Consider the following 15064-nt stretch of genomic DNA (forward strand, 5'->3'; position numbering starts at 1 on the left):
TTACATGTTAATCACCTTTTCCTTATTATAAACAACCTATTTTTCCATCATATTATTTTTCCATTTTTGTTGAATATAATGATGCAATATTCCTTTTTATGGATAACTGGGGTAAGAATTAGATAAGTCTTTTGGATCCTCTCCTCTTTTTAAGGTGTTTCTTGCGCGAATGAGGTTATGGAGTGAACATCCGTGCTGATCGGTCTAAGAGCAAGATAAAACAAATTGTTGTTACACTCTGTATGTTGTTACAGGTGTTGTTGTTATACCACATGCTGTTACAGGTGACCGTGGTTACACCTCGGGTGTCGTTACAAGGTTGTTGTTACCGAGTGATTGCTTTACATCCAAACTGTCATTTGACCGAAGGATGCTATTACATCGTAGCTGGAAAAGTTGTGGATACTATTCCACGCAACAACTATTGGAAGCTATGAATTGTTTATTTAGAAAGTAACAGATCCAAGAAGTTGTGATCTTAACCAATGTATTTGAATAGCATTTTAATTTAGGAACAGGTTATAACGATTTCTATTTTATGATGATTCTCATGGCTGATCTATGATTGATTTTGGGTATGTAATAACTATAAGAGAAACTTAATCTCTCATGTATGGGGACAACATAGAGAGCATTGTTATTTTGATCTTGTAACTTTTAATTGTTTAGATATCAAAGACATTGTGGTGATGTTGTTGTTGTTTCTAAATTGGTTCTTTAACTAATCTCGTGTTCATTCCTATGCCATTGCTAGGGAGGAAGGGCCCTCCTCTTTAGTAGGGATTGCAATGACAGAGTAGCTGTACATTATTGTTTGTATGGTTTTCTGTTGTCGTTGTATAATTTGTAGAATATATCTGCTTCAGTTTCATAATTATGTTATGCTATTACACCAATTCGATTAACAACATGGTAGTTGACCAGCTGGTGTAATTATTAGTACAGTGTGTGGTGCGCCTTTGCTATGGTAATTATGAAGTGTGATTTCATTTCTGCAGAGTGTTTTAATTTCTGCATAAATGATTTAATTTCTGTAATTGATTCAATGACATTCTTTACTGTTTTATATTTTCATTCTTGGCTGTAGTGTATTGGCACAAATAATGCAAACTCCATTGAAATAACAGACCTACCCTGGGTTGACAATTAAATGGTTGAAATCTTGGTCAATTAGGATTGATTAAAACAACACTACAACATAGATCTCCTCAACACCCCTACTAATTCTTCCTCATCTAAGTGTAGGGGCTCCGTCGGCTACCTGGATTGATCCATCTTTCCCTTTTGTCGGATCTCCATCAGATTTTTGCACGGTGATTTCCACACTGGTGCTTGCAGGGGCTTTTTCTGCTTCTTATCTCCCATAATGGAAGAAGATGGCATAGGTCTTGGCGATCTAGGTGTTGTAGTAGGCAACCCTGTAGGTACAGGTTGGGCCGACTCTGTCTCAAGTCGAGTTGCAGTCATTCTCTCAATGAATATCTCATGCTGCCATCAGTTAAATTTGTGAATCTCGACTGTGAAATATGCTCTTTAATTCTTTCCCAATCCTCGACAAACATACATCACTGCTCTTGACGCAAACAAAAGCACAACAACTCAAGGCAAATTCTTAGGAAGAAAATTGTTTGAATGTGGGGCAGAAGGTTGTATTTATAGCCCAATTTTAATTCAAATCCATCTATTCCCTCCAATCCTTGTCATTAATGCATTTTTTGCGGCAGATTTCCAAAGATATGCATCTTAAATGCTCTCGGCCCGCTCCTTTTAACGGAAAAATCACCATCCAATCAGTTACAATGCTTCCAACGGTCACTTTTGGCCAAGCTATGCGAACCCACCATTCTAGCTTAGCTGCTTCGTCGCAGCTCTCCTCTGCGCCTTCCCTTGATTCGTTGCACAACCCATTCACTTCGCCCAACCATCCTTCTGGAAGTGTAGTTTATAGTCCCGCACTCCCTTGCAACTACCTGGAGTACTAAGACTATCCCGCATCCATATAGTCATTGCGCAGGAGCAGGATCACCCCTCTACAACTTTTATCGACTCCCATTGACCTTTCCCGGAAATAGCTCCTCATTCAGCTTTGTGAGCTGAACTACGCCTCCATCTGTAATCTCTTTAATAATATACGGCCCCAGCCAATGCATTTGGAACTTCCCTGGAAACTTCTTGAACTTACTGTCATATAGTAATATCAAATATCCATTCTTAAAGGTGCATTGTTTGATATGGCAATCATGCCATGCCTTTTTGCAATCCTTCTGCACCTGCTGATGAAAACCTGCCAAGAAGTGATCTTCCTCCAACTCGACTAGCTGTGTGAGGCGTTCTTCCATGGTATCTTGGTCAGCCATGTATGTAACTACAACAATCTGCAAACTTGGCATGATGTACTCCATCGTCGTTATCGCTTCTTGGCCATAAACCAATCTGAATGACGTTTGTCCAGTCAACTTCATGCAGGTAGTCCTATATTCCCATACAACAGCTGGTATGCTATTATGAAACCAGCTCAAGAAAAGATAGAAAAGATAGATCAACGCCTTAGAATTCAACCTATTTGAGGGACAACCTCCTTTACATTACATAAATGAACAATTCTTGGATGATTCAAATGACAAAACCTCCTTTCTATATATAGAAGTCTAAGGAGTCACAATATAATCCAACCGACCTAACAATAATAATATAAAGCCACAAAAATAACAATAGAGGGATTCTATGGGGCACAGTAATAACAATATGGGGGAAATAGGGGCACAACAATAGTAATAAGGGGTATAACTATAATATTAATGGGGTAATCACTAGTATTATAGGGACCCAACATGCCCCTCTCCTTCAAAAAAGTGTTGTCCTCAACGCTTGAGTAGTTCTGGATACTTATGCAGAAAATTCTCATCCTCCCATGTGGAATCTTCAGCGGATAAGTTCTTCCACTTGATAAGATACTCTAAAATTGATCGATTTCGTAGCTATCGAGTTCTTGTTTCTGTGACTGCTTCCGGTTCCAATATAATTTTTCCTTCCTCATCAAGTTCTGGAAATATTGTTTGAACTAGGAGCTTGTCGCCTATAACCTTCTTTAAAAATGAAACATGGAAAACTGGGTGCAATCGAGAAGCTACAGGAAGCTCCAATTTGTATGCCATAGTACCAATCTTTTGCAACACCTTGTACGGACCATAATACTTTGGTGATAATTTATTATCCTTCTTAGCTTGCTTGAGGGACATTTTCTTATATGGTTGTAGCCGTAGGAATACCCAATCACCTACATCAAAACTTCTTTCGCTGCGATGTTGATCTACCTGTTGTTTCATTCTATTCTGTGCCAACACGAGGTTATCCTTTAAGAGTTGGAGGAATTTTTGTTGATGTTCGATGTAATGTTCCACTGCCTAAACCTTAGAATTTTTTTCTCTTAAATATGATGTGATGGATGGTGGTTGATACCCATAAAGTGCCATAAATGGGGTCATTTTTGTTGCTGTATGGAAGGAATTGTTATACCATCATTTAGCCAGAGGCAACCATTTGACCCATTGTGTTTGTTTATCAGATACAAAGCAACGAAGATATCCTTCCAAAAATTTGTTTACTATCTCAGTTTGACCATCAGATTGAGGATGATAAGATGAGCTATGAGCTAACTGAGTACCAAGACAAGAAAATAATTTTGTCCAAAAATTTCCAGTGAAAATGGGATCTCTGTCACTTACAATAATCTTTGGGTTTCCATGTAGCTTTTGAATTGTTTCCATAAATGCAGTAGAAACTGTACTGGATTTAAATGGATGTGATAATGCACAAAAGTGTGCATACTTGGTAAGTCTGTCAACTACCACCATGATGACACTCTTTCCCTCAGACTTGGGTAAACCTGTGATAAAATCCATTGGAACCTCCTCCCAACGTTGGCTTGGAATGGATAAAGGTTGTAATAGACCCGGTGTCTTAATTGTTTCAACTTTATTTTGTTCGCAAACCAAACATTCCGCCACAAACTTTTGAATATCTGATTTAAGGCCATCCCAAAAAAATTCCTTCTTAACCCCGTGGTAAGTTTTTAAAAATCCTGAGTGCCCTCCTAAGGGAGAAGTGTGCAATTCCATAAGAATATTTTGTTTAAGCTGGGAATTATTACAGAGGTATAAACGATCTTTGTACCATAACGAATCATTTTGCCAGCTAAATGTATCAGACGTACTAGAATCTTGTTGTAACTTTCGAATAAGTGCCCACACTTCTTCGTCATTCTTCCATTCCTCCCTTGCTTCGTTTATCCAATCTGGTTGGATAATAGAAATGGCGCACAACAATGCTTCCACATCCTCATCCTTTCTTGAGAGTGCATCTGCCACCACATTTTGCTTCCCTTTTTTGTAGATGATTTCAAAGTCATAACCCAACATCTTTGTGACCCACTTTTGTTGCTCTTCAGAGGATAATCTTTGTTCTAAAAAGTATTTAAGGCTATCATGATCCATTTTTACCTTGAAGTGTCTTCCCATTAGGTAGGGTCGCCATTTCTTAAGTGCATGGAGTATTGCCAACATTTCCTTCTCATAAATATCTTTGCTTAAAAACTTTCCCTTGATTGGTCGACTTTCAAAAGCAATGGGTCTTTCATCTTGCATCAGAACAAGACCAATTCCATTTCCTCAAGCATCACATTCCACAATAAAGGTTTTTGTGAAGTCCGGTGTAGCTAAGACCGGTGCTTGGCACATTGCCTCTTTAAGATGTTCAAAGGCCTTTGTTGCTTCCGGAGTCCATGAAAATGCATCTTTCTTCAATAATGTTGTTAGAGGTGCTGCTTTTCTCCCATAATTCTTAACAAACTTGCGATAATACCCTGTCAACCCGAGAAATCCTCGCAGATGCTTTATGGATGTGGGGATTTTCCATTCCTTAATGGCTTTAATTTTTCTAGGGTCTACCTTAACTCCTTCATGAGATACAATATGACCCAGATATTCCACCTCCTGGACTCCAAAGAAACATTTGGATCTTTTTGCATATAATTGTTTCTCCTCCAATAGTTGTAGCACCCTGTCAACATGTTCAACATGATCCTTCCAAGACTTGCTGTAGATTAGTATATCATCAAAAAATACTAACAAAATTTTTCTAAGGAATGGTTTGAAAATTGAATTCATCAAAACTTGAAATCTTGAAGGTGCATTGGTAAGGCCAAAAGGCATGACCAAAAATTCATAATGACCCTCATGAGTTCTAAATGCTGTTTTCGGAATGTCTTCAGTCTTCATTCTGATTTGATGATATCCTTAGTGAAGATCCAACTTGGTGAAGTAAATTGATCCATGCAATTCATCAATGAAAGGAATGGGGAACTTATCTTTAATAGTGAGCTTGTTGAGCTCCCTATAATCCAGACACATGCACCATGATCCATCCTTCTTGTGCACCAATACTACTGGAGCAGAGAAAGAACTTTGACTCGGTTGAATTATACCAGCCTCTAGCATTTCTGCAACCATACGTTCAATTTCACTCTTTTGGACATAGGGATATCTGTACGGCCTGATGTTTGGGGGAACACTTCCTGGAATCAGATGAATAGCATGATCATGATTACGCATAGGTGGGAGACCTTTGGGAGTCTCAAATACCCTTGAATGATTGTCCAGGACTTTTTGGAGATCTGGAGAAATAGATGATTCCGATGTGGAAACATCTAGCGAACATAATTGTGCAATTACACCTCTTTGCTCCTTTTTTAGAAGCTTTGTCATACCATTAGAGCTGATTATCTTTCCTGGTTTCCCTGCAATACCCCTTAATTCAACTTCCTTTCCTTCCGTAGAAAATTTGATGAAAATTTCTTGAAAATTAAAAGCTATTGTACCCAAGGATTGTAGCCATTGGACTCCTAGTACAACATCAGCACCTCCCATTGGAATGGAAAGCATTGGGCTAGTCAATACATATTCTCCCATGGATAGCTTGATATTATGGCACTTTCTAGAGAAATTTATTGTTCCTCCATTTGCAATCATCACTTGACACTCTGGTGTTGGATATAGGAAGCAATTCAATTCTTTTGCTACCTTACAATGAATAAAATTGTGGGTGCTTCCTGAATCAATCAACACTATTACCTTTTTCTTCTTGATTTGTCCTTCTATCTTGATGGTTTGAGGAGTGGTAATTCCCGCCAATGCATTACAAGATATGGTCGGATTTATTTGTTCTTCATCTAGGCTTTGTTCCTGGAGTATATCCTCTTCTTTTGACCTTTCTTGCTCCTTTTCTTCTTCCTCTTCACAATCTATGTAGAATAATTTCTTCTCAGCACACTTATGACCTTTAGTGTATTTGCTATCACAACTGTAACAAAGCCCTTTTGCTCTTTTTTCTTCCAATTGTTGTGGTGTCAACCTTATAGGTTGTGGAAGACTAGGGGAAACAACACTTCCGTCTTTATAGTTGTGAGTGGTATGCTTCCTGGTTGCCATAATTTTGCTTTCCATTTTTCTTGCTAACCTGAATGCCTTCTCTAATGAATCAGGTTCCCAAAGGCGAACATCATGTTGGATATTATCCTTTAAAGACCCTATGAACACATCAATCCTATGCTCCTCTGGAATATCTTTACCCTTATGTTCAATTTTTGGAACTCCTCAATGTGCTCCATTATTGAACCCTTTTGTTTGAGACTTATCAATTGGCTAAAAAAAGTGTTGCTTTTTGTATCCTCATAATGTGCTATCAATTCTTCCATAAAAATTGCCCAAGTGATAATTTTTTTACGAGAGCAAAGCCATTGATACGATACAAAATGATTTGGTTCCAAATATAAAGTTGCCATACGTACCTTTTGTGTGTTTTGCACATTATTGAGATCGAAGAATTGCTCCATCTCTAATATCCATGTGGCGGGATCCTTGCCATCAAACTTCCTCATATCGATTTTTGGAATATGGTGAGTCTTCGATCCAACATTAGAGTCTATGGAATCATGATTAACATTTCTTTTGTTCTCATCATGAGTTTCTTTAGTACCCTTTCACCCTTAGTGACCATTTCTTGTAGCAACTTATTCATATTTATCTTCAATTCGTCCATGTCTGTCTTCAGATCTATCTTCAAATCGTCCATCTTAGCTTCTACGCCTTTCTTTAAACCATCCATCTTAGCTTCTACGCCTTTCTTTAAACCATCCATCTTAGCTTCTACATCTTTCTTTAAACCATCCATCTTAGATTCTGTTCCTTTTTGTGCAAGTGACAATTGTTGCACTTGGTCTCGTAATTTTGATATATCATGTTGCATTTCTTCCTCTTCTTCATGGGTCATGCTAGAGCTTTCAGGTTGCCTACTAGGTGTTTGAATTTTCTTTCCCCGGGGCATCAATTACCAATAATAATGCTTTACTATTCCCTTTGAATTCCTTCAAACTAATTTTTCAAACCAATCTTATGCAAAAAATTTAAAAAACTACACACCTTTTTTTCACTTTATAGGAGCTCGATATTGCCTCTGATGTATCTCTGTACTTTCGGATCATCTAGTTTTGAATTTGTGACCTGCAATAGCCCTTTGTGTCCTCTTTACAATGCCACAAGTCTGACCCAAATTGGATTCTCCAAGGAAGAGTTATGTGAAATCTCCCACAGTGACTTGATTATAGACTAGTTCAGTAGAGCGAACTTGTACGACGTGCCACGAGTCACTGTTTCGACCCTTGGATTTGAGAAATGAATACAAGAAACTACAGTCCGTCCTATTTCTGTACCTTCTTACAAAATTTCAATCTGATCCCCAGAGTGAAAGTTATGACGATTTTCCCCAGGTCACCTGTTTGGAATGTAATTCAGGAGTCTGCAAAAAGACCAACTTCCTCAGATCATATCTCCTCAAATATAGCGCGAAAAGTTCTGAAATTTGGACCGAGGTTCAGCGTGCTTTCTTCTCAAATTGGTTTTTTTTGCAACTTTTGAAACATCGCAAAAAAAAGTTATAGCGAAAATTCCACGAAGACCTGTTTGGAGCAGCGAAACCCTAGAATCCAAAGCTCTGATACCAAATGTTATGAAACCAGCTCAAGAAAAGATAGAAAAGATAGATCAACGCCTTAGAATTTAGCCTCTTTGAGGGGGCAACCTCCTTTACATTACATAAATGAACAATTCTTGGATGATTCAAATGACAAAACCTCCTTTCTATATATAGGAGTCTAAGGAGTCACAATATAATCCAGCCGACCTAAAAATAATAATATAAAGCCACAAAAATAACAATAGAGGGATTCTATGGGGCGCAGTAATAACAATATGGGGGCAATAGGGGCACAACGATAGTAATAAGGGGTATAACTATAATAGTAATGGGGTAATCACTAGTATTATAGGAACCCAACATATGCACACATCCAAATCATGTTGTTTCGCATTGCAAATCTTCGTTAAGGAGTTCTCTAGGATTTTGTTAAAGGCTTCCACTGTGTCATTCACTTGAGGGTGATACGACATACTCTTCGGGTGATACATCTGGAATTCTTCAAGCAAAGAAGCAATTTTTTCATTCAAGAAGTGTGAACCCTATCGCTTGAAGATCTTAGGGCAGCCAAACCAAGACAGGATGTATTAAAAAATGAACTTTTCAGTTGTATCTACGCTACAATCCTTTACAAGCTACATCTCATCCCATCTGGTTAAATATTCGGTTCTTGTAATGATGTATCTGGCTCCTATCTTCTTTCCTAGTGGCTGAATTGGCCCCACGAAGTCTATCACTCACTTATCAAACACTTGTAATGACACTTGTGAGTTCAGAGGCAATTCATCTCTTCACAATGACCTCCCCATTCTCTGACAGACGTCATAGGCCCTACAGTAAGCCTTGAAATCTTTATGCACAGTTGGACACCATAGTCCTGCTCGTAGGATCTTCTACACAGTTTCTCTTCCCATAATGTCCTCCGTAAACCCCTCCATGCGCTTCAACGAGGATACTTTCTCGTTCATACTTCAGGACATACCTATGCAATATTTCATTGAATCCCATTTTATATAATTGTCCTACGATAACGAAGAAATTTGCAGCTCAGACTTCTGATTCTTTCTTTTGTTGTCGTATGCCCTTCAGGAGTTGTACCTGTAGACAAGAATTGGATTATGTCTATGAAATGGTCATTTATGATGCGTAAAACAAAGAGATGTGCATCAGGCAATCCTTCCTCCAGACTTGTAGGTTCGTCACCATTCTCAATCCACGAGAGGTGATCTGGTCCAACATTTAGTCGCCCTGGCTTCACAATTACTTCAAATTCATATTCTTGAAAGAGCAGAAACCATCTACAGATCCCCCGCCCCCCAAACACAGGCTTGTTGACCAGGTACTTCAAAGAAAAATGGTCTATGTACATCTTGAAGTGTGCACCCTACAAATTGTGCCTGAATTGCTAGAGTGCATAACCATTGCTAATCCCTCGTGCTCTGTGGTTGAATAATTCTTTTCTTCCTTCGATAACTTCCTACTCGCAAACACTATTGGATGATCGATATCACCTTCGCTTGGTTGGGTCAACAGAATGTCGAATGCTATGTGGGATGCATCTATGTGTATGTGGAACTCCTTCTTCTAGTCGAGTAACACTAAAATGGGCGCAGTGACCATTTTTTCCTTTAATAAATCCAAACTCTTATTGCAATCATCGTCCCAGCAAAACGTCAAATAATTTTTCAACAATTTTTCCATGGGCGCAGTGATCTGCGCATATGCTTTGATGAATTTTCTGTAATACCCTTTGTGTCCCAACGTCACACACAGTTGTTTGACATTCTTTGGAGGCTCCAAATTAATAATCATAACAATTTTTGCAAGTTCTGCCATCAACCCCTACTTACAGACTACATGGCCCAACAGTATCCCAGAATACGCAAAATATGCATTTCTTCAAGTTAAGGGATATTTGATACTTTCGACAAGTATCGAACATGAGGTGAATACTGGAAACATGTCTCTTAACTAACCCAAATGCAGTCCAATCATCGAAGTAAACCTCCAAAAACTTGTGAATAAACCCTTTGAAGGTTGCGACTACCACGCTAGAGAAGATTATAGGGGCATTTTTAAGTTTGAAAGGCATGGTTGTATACTGAAAACAACCCCATTTGGTCATGAAGGTTGTCTTACTCCAATCCTTTGGCATGATCTTGATATGATGATAACCTGAGAACCCGTCAGTAAATAAATATGCTTCCTGACTGCCAACATTTTCTAGTACTTTGTCTGTGAATGTCGTGGGAAATGGATTGTGGACACAAGAATCATTCAACTTCCTTAAGTCGACGCATATATGAATCTCACCCATCGTCTTCTTTTCCTGAACCACCATAGGACTAACCGAGTTTGATTCCTTGATAGCCTCAATAATCCTGGTTGCAAGCATCTTATCCAATTTGTCGCACACTTTTTCCTTATACTTAGGATTCAACTGGTAGGGGCGCTACTTCACTAGCTTCACATATGGCTTTAGAGTGATCTTCATGACACCCAGATCCCCTACTATCCCTTCTAGATCAGAGAAATTTGTGGGAAACAAGTCCTGATACTCCCGTAAAAGCTCCGCGACTTTGTCCACCGTGTCTTCGTCCCAATAGTCACCTATGTTTGCGAACTATGGTTGTGCTTCTGATCCAATATTCACTTGCTTGGTCTTCAGGCGATTTGAGATATTAGGGAATTCCACCTTAGGCCTTACGACTTCACGTTGTCCTTCTGACTCAGGAATGTTGATGTTCCTAGGATATTATTCACCTTCCTTAGTGGTCACATTGTAGAATTCGGGCGCATGGCACAATTGCATACTCTAATCTAGTTGTACCCACGCAACAGGTTCTTCAGGAATTCTAAAATTGTAGCTTTGATCTCTTGTAACGCTTCATCAATACATTCAAATCCATCCTCAAAATTGAATGTTAGCAGAAAAATTTCTTTCAGAACATCCCATTTTGTGGTTTCGTGTAGCAGCTCCATTTCTGGACACCAGTTCATCATAATCATATCCAAAGTGTAGTAGAATATATGAACCCACTTTGGCTGTGGTTCTCCTCCCCATGCTTTTGTCCATCGAGCCAGATGCTCGTATGGATCATCCTTCCCTGTATATTTCTCTATAATGTGGTTATTGGCATACCCAAGCCACAACTTCATCATTCGTCAATATTCCTTCCAATATGCAAATTTGTTCTTATGCATACCTAACCATCTTGCAGGCATCACTCTCAGCGTGATGTCTAATGCCTAGAACCGATGTTCCTCTGGTACATCCCTTTCAAATTCATCTAGAAATAAATTGACATCTTCTAAACCATCATAATATGGTAAGTTGCGTACCTAAGTGGATATACATCGGAGTGACTTAGTAAGCCTGTTGCATCGTAGCGATGATACCTCATGCAACCTGTTCTGCTAGTGTTCGATCTCCTCATCTGAATCTAAATTGCAAGAGTTGTCCTTCTCCCACATAATTCACTCATATGCCGTAGGGTTGATCCAATCTTCATCCCACATGGTATGCTTATAGATTTTCTCAATATCGTCCTCCTCATAATAATCACATACTGGTTTAGTATATCGTGCACCCTCTATTGGATCCAATGGAACAATAACAATTAGTTCCTTCTTTCAAATGTCATATTGCGCTTCTTATGGTTGATGACTGCGTTCATATCGAATGCCCAATCAATTCCAGGTAGTGTTGGGTATGGGTTATTGTCGTTGTCCACTATTTCGATCACTTCAAAATTGGCTACGGCAAGTGCCCCTTCAATATCCACATTTACTCCATGTAGACGCCCCATAGGAATAATATTTTGTTGATTCTCTATTCTCAGTTGGATTGGGGACCACTATAGCATTGGTCTTCCCATTCTTTCCCAGGTTTTCTTCGGTAGAACATTTGCATCAAACCCCAAATTAAGGATTACCTGGTCCATTTCGAATTCTCCTATCTGGGCAGTCAATCTCATTTTGTGACTAGTCATTTTCTTACTTTTGTCCACCTTATGTACTGCGTGCTGTTCTGAAAATGAATTATTCTTGCCAGTGCAGTTATCTATTAAATCTTGTAGTCCCTCTACTGTTTTTTGGTCCCTCGGGAGCTTCATGCAGGTCTATAGGAAAGATGTCAACACTAATGGACCTATTTCTTGCACAGTATTGGCTCCTTAAGGTTTCTTCATGCACGTACTTTGAGTCCTTGAAGTGGAAGCTCCTGCATCTGCGAAGCTTCTTTTTGCCTCCATAAATGTTTCCTTTACTTTATTCACATCGAATCCAACCTCCTTGTCAGCAGCCTTGCGAACCCATACATTTTCCTCTGGTTGTTTCCCTTTATCCTCCTCGGTAGCTATGCCACTTCGCATGACGATATTAACACTAGGACCCTCTTCGCGTAGTTCTGATCTCATCATTTGGATGTTCTGAGTAGGCTGCTGAGTTTGGGTCTTATTTTCTTGCATCTTCGCGATGAGCACAGGACAATATTCTATGATATGATCAAACTGATGAAAATATTGACATGAGGGGTGCGTTGGATTTTGACAATCTCGCGCAAAGTGACCTGGTTCTCCAAAATGGTAACAGATGGTCTGACCATGACCTCTTCCAACTCCTCCTCCTCCTCCTCTTCCTCGACCCTGAAATCCTCCACACACTGTAGTTGCGCTTTGATCCTATGGATGTGCCTCCATCTGTACTCTATATGTTGGCATTTTTTCCATCATGAATTCATAACTTCGGAAATTGCACTCGTCATGACCCACATACTTATAAAAATTACAGAACAATTGTTGGGGAGTCTGCAGCAAATGACAATTGTCTATCATATTTTTTCCTAGAATCTAACAAATAACGTAGCATTGTACCATTCCTTTACTTGGCCAACAGTGCTTTCTAGCTTCAGGGGGACAAGACCTCCCCCAACAAGATAATTCTAATACACCGGGCAATGGTCCTTGTCGTGACCATGGCCCTTACATTTCAAATACCACACTTTCGCGTAGATGTCATTCTAGATTTCTTTTCCCTTTTTGAGGCACTACAACTCCATATGCAGGATAGCCAATTGTGATTGAATCTGCTGCACTCCTAGATTCGTATCCTGAATAGGTGAGGGTTCTAGTTTCATAGAAATCTCTATTGCCTTATCCCATGTTCCAATATTCTGTTGCGACAATGACAATCTCAAATGGGGTAGTATGGAAGCAATGTACCAATCCTTATGTTGGTCATCCGTGGTCTGCATATTAACCTACTGGAGCAGACATTTCAACCTCTAATTAAAGTCCCACGTGGACTCATTTTACCTTTTGTTGTATCTCTTTGACCTCTATCACGGACTCTTGTAACTTAGGCTTCTTGAATTCATTATTTAGCGCTTCCTTTGTTTATTTCAGTGTTGCATTTGGATGAGTCGAACAATACTTAATATACCATCTCAACGCTTTTTCTTGCAAGGTTGTCATCAACTACATTTTCTTTAGGTCATCGTCTGTTATCTGTTGTAACTTCCACACAACATCTGCTACAAACCAAAACTACTCAGGGCCTTCTATCCCCAGACCCTTAAATACATGCATCCTCATATCGTTTTCCATATTGAATAGTGGAGGTGGAGTTGGAGGCTGAGATGTAGGTGCAGGTGTGTGAGGTGGAGGTGATGGTGGAGGTGGAGTGGATGGATGCGGTATTCTCGTGATTTACCATCTGCAACATACCTGGAGGTGTTTTCAGAATACTACTCTCTTCGTCAGTATTAGATGCTCCCAAGAGAGGACTGTACTCAACACCTGAGTCTAGATCTCTTTTGAACGTCTTTCCACTTTGCGTAGATCTTATCAAGTCTCTTCTAAACATTAATTCATTGGCATAACCCTTTTCTCACACCATGGCATTTTAATCCAAGTTTTCAGTAGTTCAGATACTTACCTCTTGGTTCTTTGAAAAATTGGCGTTCAGCTTCACTATAACTGACTGCTGCATCAATCGCGAACTCAGTAATGAATCCGCCCAAAATGCTATCGATCTAGTAGTCGACAACCATTGCGATCTTTTTTTTTTAAGCTTCCAGGCACCTCACCAACTATGGAGTCCACACAATAGGGTTATCTAATTTCCACATACCTTGATTGTTTGCCAATTTAGACAACCACTCGTATAATTCTCACGGAAAAGTGCACAAGAAAATTTCGTGTTTGTCTCTATATAGGTATCTATTCAACCACTCTTCCTTCAATAGACACAAATTCCTGTTTTCCTGGGCTGCAAATTCGTGCAGCTTCCTATCTATCAAATTCTTGATCTCCTTCTTAGTTGGGAACCATTTATTCAATATCACACATTCCTCAGACAGATCCTGGTCCTGGAAACAAAACCATTTGTTGGCTTGAGGGGGTCTAGACCTAGGTTCAGAGTTAGTTGTGCCAACCAACAAAACCCTACATTGGCGGCCCTTTCGGCAACAACCCGTGTAGTGCAGGATAAAGTATCACCCGAGGCAGTATTGTGGGATGACAGAATCAGGTTTCTGCATACAGAGGTCTATAAGATGTGTTCTTGTTACTCCTAGGGCTTTATTTCGTCCCTCGCGAACCCTAACCCTTGAAACGCGGAAATTACAATAACTTACAGATAACAAATTCTAACTCTGCGCTGATTTCTTTAAACATTCATAACATCAAGAAAATTAACAAATCTACCACTTTCGTGCATCCATTATGGGTTTCTTATGATAAATCCAGTAAACAGAGTGAATACATAGTAAATGCAGAAGAAAACATAAACACATAGATACACAGATATTTACCCTAAAATAGTCTTTATTATGTTCAAATCTTCTATTATAGACTCTTTCTTCCCTGCGCACACAACTGTGGACTTACCAAGGTCTCGACGCACATTGCTGCAAGAGCCTTCCCCTTCATCTAAGTACAAAAAACAGACTTCTCTGACTAGATCACTTGCCCATACAATCTTAGATATTCAATGGATAGATATATATCTCCTATGAATCTCTATGTATCCTTTT

Source organism: Pinus tabuliformis, chromosome 6, assembly GCF_031772625.1.
Source record: "Pinus tabuliformis cultivar Carrire ecotype Pingquan chromosome 6, CPIR1, whole genome shotgun sequence".
Classification (NCBI taxonomy): domain Eukaryota; kingdom Viridiplantae; phylum Streptophyta; class Pinopsida; order Pinales; family Pinaceae; genus Pinus; species Pinus tabuliformis.